The 15,490-nt window shown below is 39.9% G+C and overlaps 1 non-coding gene across 1 annotated transcript; it reads right to left on the bottom strand.

The window, feature by feature from the left end:
• Positions 1–13,822: 13,822 nt before the first annotated feature.
• On the bottom strand, positions 13,823–13,928 carry LOC142530238 (small nucleolar RNA R71). Its single transcript, XR_012816079.1, has one exon. It is a non-coding gene; the product is annotated as a small nucleolar RNA R71 (small nucleolar RNA).
• Between the last annotated feature and the right edge of the window lie 1,562 nt (positions 13,929–15,490).

Below are 15,490 nucleotides of genomic sequence, written 5' to 3'. Positions count from 1 at the left end.
AAGGGCCATCGCACCCGCGGTAGGAATGCATCGCAACCGCGGTCGTTGCCTTTGGATTTTCGGATGTGGTTCAGTATACGTAGTGCACCCGCGGTGAGAGAGCTAGGGCACCCGCGGTGCGTGAACAGTAAAGTCGTGTTTTTGAGTTTCAAGTGATATAATACAAGAGTTTGCTCCATTTCTCTCATTCTTTCCTCATTTTCTCGGTTCTTCAGCTCAAGGGAGAGCTAGGGTTCTCATTTTCTTTCTTTTGTTCCTTTGATTCAAGCTCCTAGTTGGGTTATTGTAGTGAGAGCAAGATCATTTTGGGTTCAAGAAGCTAAGGTAATCTTGTGGTTGTAGTTATTCTTGGATTATGATGTTGGGGGAAATTTTGGGATTCATGATTGTGTTGGTTTTATGGGTTTTATGGTATGGTTATTTGATTATTAAGTTGTTGATGGTTCAATACATGGTTTATTGTTGTAGGATTTGTAGCAAGAGATTAGAATCAAGCTTTCCATTGGTTGTAAGTGGAATTCATTTCTTGTGCTCACATGAAGTATATGTATTGTATTTCAATGGTTTTAACATGCTATTCCCTTCCACTTGATTCATGTTATGTATTGATACAATTTGTTGTATACTAGAGGCCTTTATATGTCTCAATTATGTAAAAAGGAATGCAAATGAGAAGAGTATTCAAAGTGTTTGATTTAATGTCCAAGAGTGAGTTCAAATGATTTATTGGATTGATAAATAGATAGTCAGAGATTGCATGCAATTATTTGATCAACGACCATATGCTTATATCCCAACAGAGTGATTGATTTACATCAATTGGATATAGGTACAGAGACAGAGATACTATTTAGCTATCAATCCATCAGAGAAAAGAGAAATATCATCGTTATGTTCATGATTATACTATGTTATTCATATTTTCTGAGTTAGATGGTATTTAATGATTTCAAAGTCATGTTTTACAGAGTATGATAAGTACAGATTGTTATGTAAGAGATTCACTTGCTGAGTTTTATACTCATTCCAGTTATTTCATGTGATGCAGATAAGAGTGACGAGCCGGGCGTTGATTGGAGCCGAAGTCATATGTACAAAGATGGAAGGAATAAAGATATTTTGTTGGCATTTTGACATGATTAAATGATATTTTGTATTTTGATTCAACACTTTATGGATCCCATGTATACTTTTGATTGTATATATATATATTGGGAATATGTTAATGTCAAGAGAAGTTTTAAATCCTTCTTTCCTCTAAGTAAATTTTTAAAATTTCGCTGTTATTTATGAAATCGGTCAGAGGCGTTACATTTGCGATATTTTGGTCATATCTCTCAGCTCGTTTATCGAAATGAAGCGATTCAATATGCGTTGGAAAGATAAGACAATGATCTTCAAATCATCTTCAGAAGTCAAAGTCTGAATCGAACATAAGATGCTGATAAATTACGATAAAGTTACTTGTTCTGCACAAACTGGAATCAGCCTAACACCAACTGAAACTGAACTGAATCGAACAAGTTGAACTGAACCAGACCAGTTGAAGACCAGTTGAACTGAACCAAATGAACTGAACCAGACCAGCTGAATTGAACCGAACAAGACCAACTGAACCGACCCAGTAGCTGAGCAACTGAACTAAACCGAACCAGCTGCTGACTAGTTGAACTGAAAGACCAGTTGAGTTGACCAGAGTTGACTAGTTGACCAGTCGGGAAAATGCCCAGCAAGAAGAATTTGACAGTTGCAATTTCAGAAACAGTACAGAAACTTTCCAAACGATCATATTCTTGTGTCTAACGTATATATCATTGTTGGGGCTTATAAATACAACATCTTGAAGATCAAACAAGAGCTTTTGAAGAGGATTCAAATAATGGGAAGCTAGCATGAAAAAATCAGCTAGTTGAGAGCACAAGCCCCTGTGTGAGGATACATTTGAGATGTACACATCAAAGGATAAATTCCTCACACACAATCAATTACACATATACAAGAGAGTTGAACTTCAAATATTAGTTGAGTGAGTCTTCACACAAAGACGTAAAACAACATGTTTGTAGTCTTTGCATATGAGAAATTAAAAAATATGTTAATTGTGAGGTGCTGCATACAATCTTGAGTGCTAGGAGTTAAGTTTAGGCAGTGTGTAAGTCCTAGCTGAGTGGGTTTGTACAAAGAGTTGTATAAATCAAAGTCTTCTAGTCAATATCCTTCCCAAGGGGAAGAAAGGGTGACGTAGAAGCATTTGAAGTCTCCGAACATCCATAAACAAATTCGTGTCTATTTGTTTATTGCATTTACTTATCATTTCCATTGATTTTAAATAAGCATTTTTGAAACATTTTATGTGTTCTTCAAATGCCAAAATATTGCATATCAAATGTTTGATAAAATGCTTCAACCAAAAATATTTTTACTCATTCAACTTGCATATATTTTAAATGATGTACAAAATATTTAATCGGTTTCTACGAAGAATTTTTTTGAGTGTTTTCCGCTTGGTTTGAATACCAAACTGGATTTAACTCATCGGTGTTCAATATTTCAAGAACCGAGCTATTGTAGCTCAACGATTACCCCTAATCGATCCAATAAAAAATTAAATAAATAATTTAGCAATTTAAATAAATGCATGAGTTTTACGTGTACTGATTTTGTGCTTTAAAATTACTCCCCTACTTAAAAAAATTTCGTACTCGAAATTAAATCTTACCAAAAAACTCTGAGAAGCGATTCCTCATATCTTCTTTGGCTTCCCAGGTGGCCTCCTCCACTGATTGATTCATCCACTGGACTTTGATCAACTTGATCACTTTGTTCTGAAGTCTCCGCTCCTGTCTGTCTAGGATTTGGACAGGTCTTTCCTCATATGACAGATCTGGAGCCAACTGCAACGGCTCAGAACTCAAGACATGCGAAGGATTTGCTAAATACTTCCTTAGCATCGATACGTGGAACACATTGTGTACTCCAGCTAGATTTGGCGGCAGAGCTACAGGATAAGCAAGTGTCCCAACTCTGTCAAGAATTTTGAACGGTCCAATAAATCTCGGACTCAACTTGCCTCTCTTGCCAAACCTCGTAACACCCTTCATAGGTGCTATCTTCACGATAACTTTATCTCTTACGGCAAATTCAAGATCTCTCCTCCTCTTGTCAGCATAACTCTTTTGACGACTCTGAACGGTCTTCAACCTGCCTTGGATCTTGACCACCATATCTGCAGTCTTCTGAACAATCTCTGGGCCAAGTTCTGGTCTCTCACCGACTCTATCCCAATGAATCGCCGATATGCAGTTCCTTCCATGCAGTGCTTTGTAGGGAGCCATACCAACAGATGATTGGAAACTGTTGTTGTAGGTAAACTCCACTAGAGGTAGTTTTGATTCCCAATTCCCATGGAAATCGATCACACAAGCTCGCAGCAAATCTTCCAAAATCCGAATCATTCGCTCAGACTGGCCATCAGTTTGAGGGTGAAATGATGTACTAAAAATCAACTTCGTCCCAATGGCTACATGTAAACTCTTCCTAAAGGACAATGTGAATCTCGGGTCCCTGTCGGATACAATAGAAACTGGGATCCCGTACTATCGGACTATTTCCCTGATATAAAGCTCTGCATACTGAGTCATGGAGAAAGTAGTCTTCACTGGCAAGAAGTGTGCCGACTTAGTAAGTCGATCCACTATAACCCAAATGGCATTAGATCCTCTGACTGACATCGTCAAACCAACCACGAAATCCATGGTGATATTCTCCCATTTCTACTCGGGGAAAAGTGCGGCTTAAGCATTCATACTGGCCTCTGATGCTATGCTTTCACTTGCTGACAATTGAGACATTATGATACAAATCGACAAATGTCCCACTTCATACCTGGCCACCAATACAACATCTTCAAATCCTTATACATCTTTGTACCCCCTGGATGAACGGAATACAGAGATGCATGTGCCTCTGTCAGAATATCTTCTCTGATCGAATCAACACTAGGCACCCACATCCTCCCTCTGTATTTCACAATACCATTAGACACTGTCTGATCTTGGTCTCATCTTCCAGTCTCCATTTCTGTAAATGTTCATCTGAAGGTTGATATCTACGGATTCAATCTAGCAAGGAAGACTGGAATGTCAGATTAGAAAGCTTAGGAGATCTGCCCTTAGGATAAATTTCTAGGCAAAACCTCTGAATGACTGAAGAGATCCCTGCGCTGACAACTGTACTACGACTACTACTTTCCTGCTCAAAGCATCTGTCACAACATTATCTTTCCCTGTATGGTAGCTAATTTCACAATTGTAGTCTTTTACCAACTCTAACCACCGTCTTTGTCTCATGTTCAGCTCTTTTTGCGTGAAAAAATACTTGAGACTCTTGTGATTTGTGAATATCTGGCATTTCTCGCCGTACAAATAATGTCTCCAAATCTTCAATGCAATGACAACAACAACTAACTCAAGATCATGATTCGGGTAGTTCTTCTCATGCACTTTCAATTGTCTGGAGGCATAAGCTGTAACCCGACCGTGCTGCATCAATACTGCACCAAAACCGAGCTTAGAAGCATCGTGCGTTGTATAGCACAAAATTGCCTTGCCCTGGTGGCATGGCTAACACTGGCGCTGCGATAAGAGCTTGCTTCAAAGTATCAAAGCTCTTCTGACACTTTCCACTCTATATGAATTTAGAATTCTTCTTAATCAATGAAGTGAGTGGCACTGCAATTGAAAAAAACCCCTGAATAAATTTCCTGTAGTAGCCTGCCACGCGTAGGAAACTATGGATCTCTGACGCATTCTTCGGCTCAATCCATTCTTTAACTGCTGCCACCTTAGCTGGATCCACCTCAATACCACTGCTAGATATTATATGGCACAAAAATGCTACTTTCTCCAACAAGAATTCAAACTTACTAAATTTTTTAGACAATTTGCGACTCTGCAAAACATGCAAAACCGTACTCAAATGTTGACTGTGCTCGTCATGGCTCTTCGAGTAGATTAGGATGTCGTCAATGAACACTATGACGATTGATCTAGGTAGGGCTCAAATACTCAATTCATCAATTCCATAAAAATTGTTGGGGCATTCGTCAGTCCAAACGACATTACTAAGAACTTGTAGTGCCCGTATCTGGTTCTGAAGGCTGTCTTATGAACATCTGCATCTTTTACCTTCAGTTGATGATACCCAGATCGCAGATTTTTCTTAGAGAACATTGTAGCTCTCTGCAATTGATCAAACAAGTCCTCGATCCTTGGTAGTGGGTATTAATTCTTGATCGTTACCTTGTTCAATTCTCTGTAATCGATACACAGCCTCATGCTCCCATCTTTCTTCTTTTCGAAGAGCACTAGTGTAGAACCCGTAAATCAGTAGACGTATAAGCCATGCATAATTCTAGGTTTTCTTAAATTTAATTGACTTCATTGCATGATGCATTTATTTGAAGTTAATTATTTATTATTTCAGTTCAGTAGATTGATTTTTAGCATTTCAGTATTTTCAGTGAGGCCGGACCGGAGTTGGAGTTTTGAGATAGAATTTAAGATTTCGAGAAATATTTCCAGAAGTTAATTTAGCCAGCAACCAAGTTCATTTAAGTTAGAAAGGGAGGTTTGAGGATTTAATTTAATTATTTGAGGTGATTAAGAAATGAACTCATTTAAGTTATTAAATTAAGGGGTTAGCTCACTAAATTATTTAAAGGATTAGTAAGGCTTTCAAGGATTATTAGTTGACTAGATAATCAACATTCCCCTTTATTTTATTATGCATTTTTCGGCCACCCTTAGTGCTAGAAGATTTATTTTCCAACTCATCAACTTTGACCAATTCTTTGCATGTAATTAGTAGGATAATTCTAGGATTTTTGGGAGCACAATTTAATTAAATAAATGGACATATCCTAGTCTAGAACAAGAGAAATTTCGGCCACTACCTCCTAGAAGCATCCACCAACTCATTTGATATCAATTCAAAATTTAAAATTCAAAGGGGAGTGGACTTGGTCTTGATTCTTCCTTATATTGTGCACCCTTCTCCTCACCCCTCATAACCATTTTTCCCCCCCTCTCCTTTTCGAAAATTCAGAGTGAATTCACATTCATTTTCAGTAGAAAAATAGTGAGTTACCTAGCCAAAAAGAAGAGAGAAAAATCGAGAGCAAGGTAAGGTAGAAAAGAGAAGCGCTCCACCTCCTCCGTGCCGCGTCGTCGTCGTTTCGTTTGTTTTCTTTCGAAACGAAACCAGGCATGTCTAGATTTCTTTCAAACCTCAATCAAGCCATATTATCATTTATTTTTCAGTACATGATCATGTTTATTCAAGTAAAAATCGAGATCCAAGTCAAAACATTTTGAAACCACACATGCAGAATTTTCGATTTCCTTGGCAAGCTTCACGATTTCTTTTGGTTTGTGAGTTTCAGGTATTGGATCGACTCCAGGCTCCCAAGGCGGCTTGTATACATGTAGTAGGATGCATTAGGACCATGTTGGTCCATTCAAACCAGCCCCATGCTTGCTGGAAATTCAGAATGACAGCAAGTCCCCATAGGTGCAGAAATGTTGTTCGAAAAATTCAGTTTCTTTTCATGGAGGAAGGATCTGATCTTGGCTGCCCCAAGGGCCTATAGCCATGGTTGGATCACTTCCCTAGCATGTCTAAGACGTGACTATGTTGCCCTTTTGGTGGCTTGGTCCATGGTTCATCGGTTTTTAATAAAAACGTCAAGAACAGCCCCTTTCCCCATTCGGCCCCTTCCATTTTTCAGCATATGGTTTCGTTTCTTTTGTTGCTTGGTATGGATCTTGGTTGGCCTATGGCCCTTAGCCACGGTTCATATCATGCTCCTAGATGTCTAGATCGTGCCATGGTCAATCAAATGGCCATTGGAATGACACGAGACATCGATCATAGCATAAACACTACACACGCATGCACGTTGCTCTCGGTTGGACCCTTCGGTTGAGTTTTGGTATGATGCGGATTGTGGCTGGCCTAGGGCCCTTAGCCATGGTTCAAATCATTCCTTGGGATGTTGGTAAGAGTCTCTGGTTGGTGGTTCACGCCCCTAATGGTCGATAGTCTCGAAACCAATGCAAGTCTTGTAGTTGCGCAGCTGCTGAAAATTACAGCAAGTTGCTGTGTCGTTTAGAAGGCTCGTTTGAGTTCTTGGTTGGCTTTTAGCCCATGGCCTTGGACTGGACAGTGCCTCATTGAGTTGGGAAGGTCATGTTTTTGACCGTTTGTCATTCGGATCATTTTCGAGGTCGTACGAGAATTTACGGTGCAATGTGCCAAATTGACTCTCGAAAGAGCGTTTCGTGTTTTGGCCTCCATTCCACCTAGATTTCGATCCTATCATTTTAGGAACATTATTTTATGATTTTCAGCGTATTTTAATCATGACTATACGTCGGTTTGGTGTCGGTTCAGGTTGGCTCGGAGTCATGATTAAATGCGAAGTCATTAGGCGTCATAGTCGCATCTTTTGAACGTAAATTGCATCGTTGGTCAAGTTTAAGCTATTGCATAATTTTCATGGCATAGTTAGGTTGCAGCGAGCCTGGGGACGATCCAATCCAATCCAGTTGGTAAAATTACAGGAATTTTCATTACGCCAGTTAATTATTTTACGTGCATTAAATAGAAAATGATTATTTTTGAGATTTATGCGATATGGCTTGTGGTTCATTCACTATGTGGGAGTGTTATTTTATACGGTCGCCAGTGACCGATCAGTTTAGTATGGTACCACCCGGTCGCCAGTGACCGGCCAGCTCAGTTCAGTTTCAGCCTCCCCGGTAGCCAGTTACCGATCAGTTCAGCTTAGTGCAGTGGCCACAGGCGTAAAACATAATCTCAACAGAAAATTTTACCAGATATTTCAGTACAGGCTCCAAGGAGCAAATATTTTTACAGTGATTTCCAGTTCAATTATGCACGTATTATAATTGCTCAGTACAGATTATTTTCAGTATGCCTCAGGACAGGATATGTTAACTCATGCATATTTTTAATTCAGATTTTTACTCGTTACCTGTGATATATGCATGCTGAGTCTTTAGGCTCACTAGACTTGATTGTTGTAGGTACTGATGAGGCCAGGGCCGAGGGCGGGGACCAGTGAGCCAGCTTAGGTCGGCAGTAGTGGCACCCGAGGACCTCAGAGCAGCAGTTATTATTTTTTTCCGCAAACAATTTTTATCAGTTGTTGGATATTTTTAAATTGTGATTTTTGGCAAACTTTATTTTCTTCCGCTGCTATTATTTTGAAATATTGAACTTGATTCACCAGTGATTTTATGAACGAGGCCATTTAAGTTCTTTTAAAAAGAAAATTTTTAATTTTCCGCAAATTTTCAAGAAATGAGTTTTAGGCCCTTCACAACTAGTGCGCCCTAAGGTGAAAAACTATGGAGGATGAACTCTTTATCTAGTAGCTCATAAATCTACTGTTTGAGCTCTAACATCTCAGTTGGAGCTAAACGGTACGGTTCCTTAGAGATTGGCACGGTACCTGGCTTATGGTCAATGGAAAACTCCACTTCTCGCTCTGGTGGAAAGCTTGTGACGTCATCAAGAAAAACATCAGGAAATTCTCTAACCACTGGTACATCAGATACCGACGGAGTGGGTGCGTCAGCTCCAAAAATAATACTAGCCAAGAAGGACTTACACCCCTTGTGAATAAGTCTCCGTGCACGCATGCAAGAGATCATGCGAGGGAAACTTTTCCATCTGTTCGGCTCAAAGATAAATTGCTCCATGCCCAACGGACTTACCAACACTGATCTTTTCTGAAAGTCAATAAGAACTCTGTCCTTCGTTAGCCAGTCCATTCCCAAGATAATGTCAAACTCTGGCCTCGGCAACACAACCGGATCGGCATACACTAGGTGACCTTGCAGTTCGAAATCGATGTCTTTGACCATGCTACTAGCTGATAACTCTTCCCCTGATGGGAATGTCAATAATAGTTAAAATCGAGTCCAATGGACTTGACGTCCAAATGATTAGCGAACGTCTTTGAGATAAAAGAGTGAGTGGCCCCGGAATCTATCAAGGCTTTCGTGGCTACTCTCTTATGAAAATATTTCCCATCAGAAGAGTCGTATCTGGGTTTGCCTCCTCAGCCTGCATGGCGAACACTCTCCCTGGGTGGCTGCCTCCACTCCGGGAAGTCTTTCGACAAGTGGTCACTAACTCCACACTTGAAGCATTTGCCCGATCCCCATAGACATTGTCCCGTATGCTAATAGTTTCATCTCGAACACACTGGGTACTCACCAGGCCTCTGGGGAGCCTTCTTCTGAGGAATAGGACTCTTGCCTTTTGGCGGTCCCTGAAATGGCCTCTTCCTCTGCCATTGTTGGAAAGGCCTCTTAAACTGAGGTTGCTGTTGTTGCTGTTGGGGAGCCTGATAGGGCCTCTTGCCCTGCCTGTCATTATCAATGTCCTTTTGATCTTAATCTGCCGCAAAGCCTCTCGACACGGCGATAGCATAGGTGGTAGGACAAGCAACTCTCACATCACGGCGCAAGATCGGCCGCAAACCATCAATAGAATGCCTCAACTTCTCCCGGGCATCATTTTCAATCAGGGCACGAAGTGACACCCCCTCTCAAACTTCCTGACAGATTCCTACACGCTGCTATCACCATGTTGCAGCGTCATGAACTCCCTGGTCAGGAGGTAACGTACTTCTTTAGTGAAGTACTTGGATTAGAAGACCTCCTTGAAACCATCCCAAGTTAGTGTTTACAAGTTCACCGACACAGATGCGCTCTCCCACCAAAGTCTGGCGTCTCTTTTCTGCAGGAAAGTGGAACACCTGACCTTGTTTTCATCCTGCAGCTCCATGAAAGCGAAAATCACCTCGTTTGACTTAATCCATCCCTGAGCTATCATCGGGTCAATATTTCACGAGAACTCTTTTGAGTCCATCCTCCTGAACATATCATATACTTCCTCTGGCCTTGCCCTCACCCCTATATCTACTCGAGCATTGTTCCCCGCAAATTGTGTTAAGAACTGAGTCATACCTACAAGCATTTGTGCCTTGCTTATCTGGAGGTGTGCGAAGAGGAGTCGTCCTCTCCTCATCCTGAGACTCTCTGTTCTCTTCATCTGCTCCTCGTGCAATAAGACGTCTAGGAGGCATATTGTTCCATAATTTACCCAACACGTAACCCTACATTCATGAACATAATATCTATATCATAAGATGCACGTAATTTGAACTTAAACATGCACATTTTGAAATCATGAATTGATGCTTACTACCAGAAGGAATTTAAAACTTTAAAACTTACAGACTTGAGGGGTGGCTTCGTGAGCTTCTTGCAACTGGCAGTAGGCATAACCCTTTACAAAACCTTTGTGTGTGCCGTGAGGTTTATGAAAGAAAGAGTTATAATGTTTTAAGGGAGTGGGGTGATAGGTGTCATTTTACGTGTTTTATTGCATTTGTTTTGTGTGTGTTTGCATTGTGCATGCGTACATTTCATTTATATTTCTTTCATTTTACAATTAGCCTATGCATATGATTGTGTCTCACTAGTATGTGATGAATCTGCAAGTAAAGTGACCGAAGAGTTGAAATCGGGACAGAAGTGTGAAGACCACAAGAAAATGGCAGAAGAGCTCACGCCTGAGCGGTAGAATCTTACCGCTCGAGCGCGAGTATTGATCACAAGAGCATTTGGACAAAAGAGTTGGCGCCTGGGCGATAAAATTCTAGCGTTCGAGCGCAAGAAGTGCCTTCCAAAGAATTAACTTACAGAAGATTCGGTGCTCGGGCGGTAGAATTTTACTGCCCGAGTGCGAATGTTGCACCAAACAACCACATGTACAGAGAACCCGACGCTCGGGCGGTAGAACTTTACCGCCCGAGCGGGACTTAATTTTGGAAAAAATGTTGAGGATCAATTCTTGCTTTCGGGAAGATTTTTACCAAGGAGGATAAAAAGAAGAAAATGAGGACGAAGCTAGAGTATTATATAGCAGCCACCACAAGCCTTGGAGAGGATTTTGCGCTTGGATTGAAGATTTCGAAATTTTCAGGCACTGTTCTTCATTGATCTCGTCACGTCTAGTATTTCGAGTTTATTTTCTCTTATTTTAACATTTTTTTGCTTAGTTTAATTATGACATCGAGTAGCTAATTTTTATTATTTGTTGGGATTTAAGGGGATCCTATCCAGAAACTGATTTAGTTAATTTATATTTCGATTTTTGGTTTATTCTTGATTATGCTATTTTTTTATCGTATTTCTAGAGCGTAGATAACTTTAACAACAATCTTATATTGCGAGTGAGTTGGAGAGAATAGCTCATGATAAGAACAAGTAGTATAGTCTGTGGATTTACAATTTACATAGAAATATGAAGTCGGATACACGCTGATAGTCATAGTCCAGTATGGCCAAAGTTAGGGGATTTCATAGAACTGTATGCGATTCACCTTTGATAAATAATTAAAGAAATTAAATTACTTTACTGAGTAGAATTAGTTTGGCATAGTTTGAGAGGGCGTGCTCAACTGAATAGGAAATCATGTCGGAATCGTAGATCACTATCGAATGAATTATGTAAATAATGAGAGGTAGGTGAACTGAAATTCCCAACAAATTCATTTCTCTTTGAATTTTGATAGGTGTAGTTTTTACGTGTTTTTTTCGCATAAATTTTGTGTGTTTTTGTATTGTGCATACGTATATTTCATTTACATCTTGTTCGTTTTATAGTAAACCATGCATACGATCCCGTCTCACTTGTGCATGACGAATTTACAGGAGAAATGACCGGAAAACTGAGATCGAAAAAAAAGTGCAAGCCAAGAAGACAACGGGCAGAAATGCAGGCGCCCGAGCGATAATTTTATACCGCTCGGGCCAGAGAAGCAAATAGAGGAACTGAAGTCCAGAGGGCATGGCGCTCGGGCTGTAATATTATACCGCCTGAGCGTGAGAAATGCTTTTCGAAGAGTTGATGTACAGAAGACTCGGCGCTCGGGCGGCAAAATTCTATCACCTGAGCTCGAGTGTCGCACTTCCCAAGCTAAATTACAGAGGGTGTGGCGCTCGAGCGATAATATTCTACCGCCCGAGAGCCACCTAAAAATGGAAAGATTTCTTTGGTCGATTTCTTCCCTTATTTCTAAAGAGGAGAGAATATGGAAAGGGGGGGACGTTCTTGGGAGGATATTCAGACATTTTGGAGCAACCACCACAAGCCTTAGAGAGGATTTCGCGTTTGGATTGAAGATTCAAAGATTTCCGGGCATCGTCTTTGCATTTTTCGTCAAATCTAGTATTTCTAACTTAGTTTTTATCTTTTAACCATTGTGTGTTTATTTTTATTAGGAATTCGAGTAGCTAAACAAAATATTTGTTGGGATTTAAGGGGATCCTACCCCGAACTCTGATTTAGTTAATTCATATTTCAATTGTTGGTTTATTCGTGATTGTGTTACTGTTATTATTATCATTATTAAAGAATAGCTAACTTTAATAATAATAGTATATTGCGAGTGAGTCGAGAGAATAGCTTATGATAAGAACGAGTAGCATAGTCCGTGGATCTACAATTTACATAGACATATGAAATTGGATACATGCCGATAGTCATAGTCTGGTAGGACGAAAACTAGGGGATTTCATAGATCAACATGCGATTCGCTCTTGATAAATAATTAAAGATATTTATTTACTTCATTGAGTAGAGTTAGTTTTGCATAGCTTGAGAGGGCGTGTTCAATCGAATAGAAAATCCCGTCGGAAGCGTAAATCACTATCGAACGAATTAATAAATTAACGAGGGGTAGGTGTACTAAAATTCCCAACAAATTCATTTCTCATTGAATTTTAATCAGCCATTCCAGATATTACGTCTTATTATTTAATTTCCTAAATCTTTTTATTTGCATATTTATTTGATTTTATTAGTAATAAACAACCAATCAAAATTCGTTGCTAAAGATTTGATAACTGAAAATAATAATTGTAAAATATTGTTTTCAGTGGAATGATACTCGTACTCACGTACATTATACTATTATTTGACATCGTGCACTTGCGATTAATTTTCGAGCATAAAAAACCATATTTTTATTGAGGATTCCACAGTTCAAGTTTTGCTCGATCAAGTTTTTAGCGCCGTTGCCAGGGACTGTTAATTCACAATTTTACTTTTAGTTATTTTCTTTAGCATTTTTTCATTTTTTTATTAAATTAACACTACATACTTTATTACAGATATCTCTTCTGGTGCATGCCAAAGTCACTTGACGTGGAGCTTGAGCAGTTTGACCCTGAAATTGAAAGAATTTTCCTCAGGAGAAGACAGCAGCAGAGACTGAAGGAACTGATGGATAGGCATGAGCACGAGCATGAGGAGGAACATCATGAAGATAGACACGTTGAGATGTCACGTCGCATACCAATGCTAAAGTATGCGCAGCCTTCTTTGGATGGCGCACGCCCCAACATTGTGAGGCCTATTGTGCGAGCAAATCACTTTGAAATCAAGCCAGCTATAATTCAGATGATTCAGAATACAGTCCAGTTTGGAGGATCTGCAGTAGATGACCCAAACACGTACATAACAGATTTTCTTGAAATTTGCAATACTTTTAAATTTAATGGAGTTTCTGATGATGCTGTTAGGTTGCATTTATTTTCTTTCTCCTTACGTGACAAAGCTAAAGCATAGTTAAATTGTTTACCTATAGGTTCGATTACCACATGGGAGGACATGGCGAAGGCGTTTTTTATCAAATACTTTCCTCCATCAAACACCATGAAGCTGCGGGCAGACATCACTACATTTGCACAATTCGAGCAGGAGTCTTTATATGAAGCATGTGAGCGTTTCAAGGATCTATTACGAAGATTCCCTCATCACGAACTGCCATTTGGGTTAGTTGTTCAAAACTTTTACTATGGCTTGTTTACTCATAATCGTACTATGATAGATGCTGGTGCATGTGGAAACCTCTTGAGGAAAACTGCTGAGGAAGAATATGAGTTGTTGGAGGAGATGGCTGCTAGCAGCTATCATCCTCAATCTGAAAGGAACAACCAGCGGAGAAGTGCAGGAGTCCACCAGGTAACTGACCTTTCTGCTATCACTGCACAGCTTGATGTTTTGAACATGAAGTTGGACGGTTGAATATGGGTGGCATGGCTATGCGTCTTCAAGAGATATTTTGTGAAAAATGCGGAGGAGAACACTATGTTAAGGAATTTAAAGATGGAAATCCCTTTTATGTGAAAGAAAGGGAACCGATAAATCAAGTGGGAGTCCAAAACCGTCCAAGGAATGACCCTTATTCGAACACATACAACCCTGGATGGAGGAAACATCCCAACTTCTCATGGGGCGGCAAAAATAGGAAGAATCGACCACAAGGATGACAACAATATGGGAAACAACCACTGTACAGATCTGACCTTCCTAGAGAAAAAAAGTCCAATTTAGAGCATTTGATGTCTAAGTTTATCTCGTCCACTGAAACCAGACTCCAAAATCAAGATTCATCGATAAAGGGGCTGGAGAATCAGATTAGACAGTTAGCAAAGATGATAGCTAATAGAGAGCCGGGCACCTTGCCATGTAACACAGAGACCAATCCAAAAGAGCAAGTGAAGGCCATCGAGTTGAAGAGTGGAAAGATCTTAGAGGCTAGAGGGACAGAAAAAACTCAAGTACAGGGTGAACAGACTGAGTCATCAAAAGGTAAGTCTTCCAACTCAACACCAGCACCCACTACACAAACTAAAATTGTTATCCTTCCACCTTTTTCTATAGCATTAAAAAAGGCAAAATTAAATGCACAATTCGGTAAGTTTCTTGAGTTATTTAAAAAATTGCATATCAATATTACTTTTACCGATGCTTTGAAGCAAATGCCTAGTTATGCCAAATTTCTGAACGACATCTTAGCAAACAAGAGAAAATTGGAGGATCACATGACGGTTAATCTGACTAAGAACTGCTATGCATTGGTACAAAACAAGATCCCACAGAAACTGAAGGACCCAGGGAGTTTTTCTATTCCTTGCGTGATTGGTGATATTGTATTTCATAAAACTTTGAGTGATCTTTGTGCGAGTATAAATCTTATGCCGTTATCTGTATTCAGGAAACTCGGATTAGGAGAACCTAAGTCAACACAGATGTCCTTGCAACTAGCAGACAGATCTGTCAAACACCCGCGAGGAGTCATAGAGGACGTCTTGGTAAAGGTGGAAAAATTCATATTTGCTGCAGGTTTTATGGTACTTGACATGGAGGAAGACGTGGAGATGCCGTTGATTCTAGGGATACCATTCCTTGCGACTGGCAAGGCCCTGATTGATGTTCAAGGAGGGAAGTTTAGATTGCGAGTGAGCGAGGAAGAAATTACTTTTTACGTCATTAATGCTCTTAAGCAAACACTGTACACTGATAACTGTTTTAGAATTGATGT

Source organism: Primulina tabacum, chromosome 16, assembly GCF_025594145.1.
Source record: "Primulina tabacum isolate GXHZ01 chromosome 16, ASM2559414v2, whole genome shotgun sequence".
NCBI lineage: Eukaryota > Viridiplantae > Streptophyta > Magnoliopsida > Lamiales > Gesneriaceae > Primulina > Primulina tabacum.
This window is presented reverse-complemented; position numbering and strand designations above follow the sequence as displayed.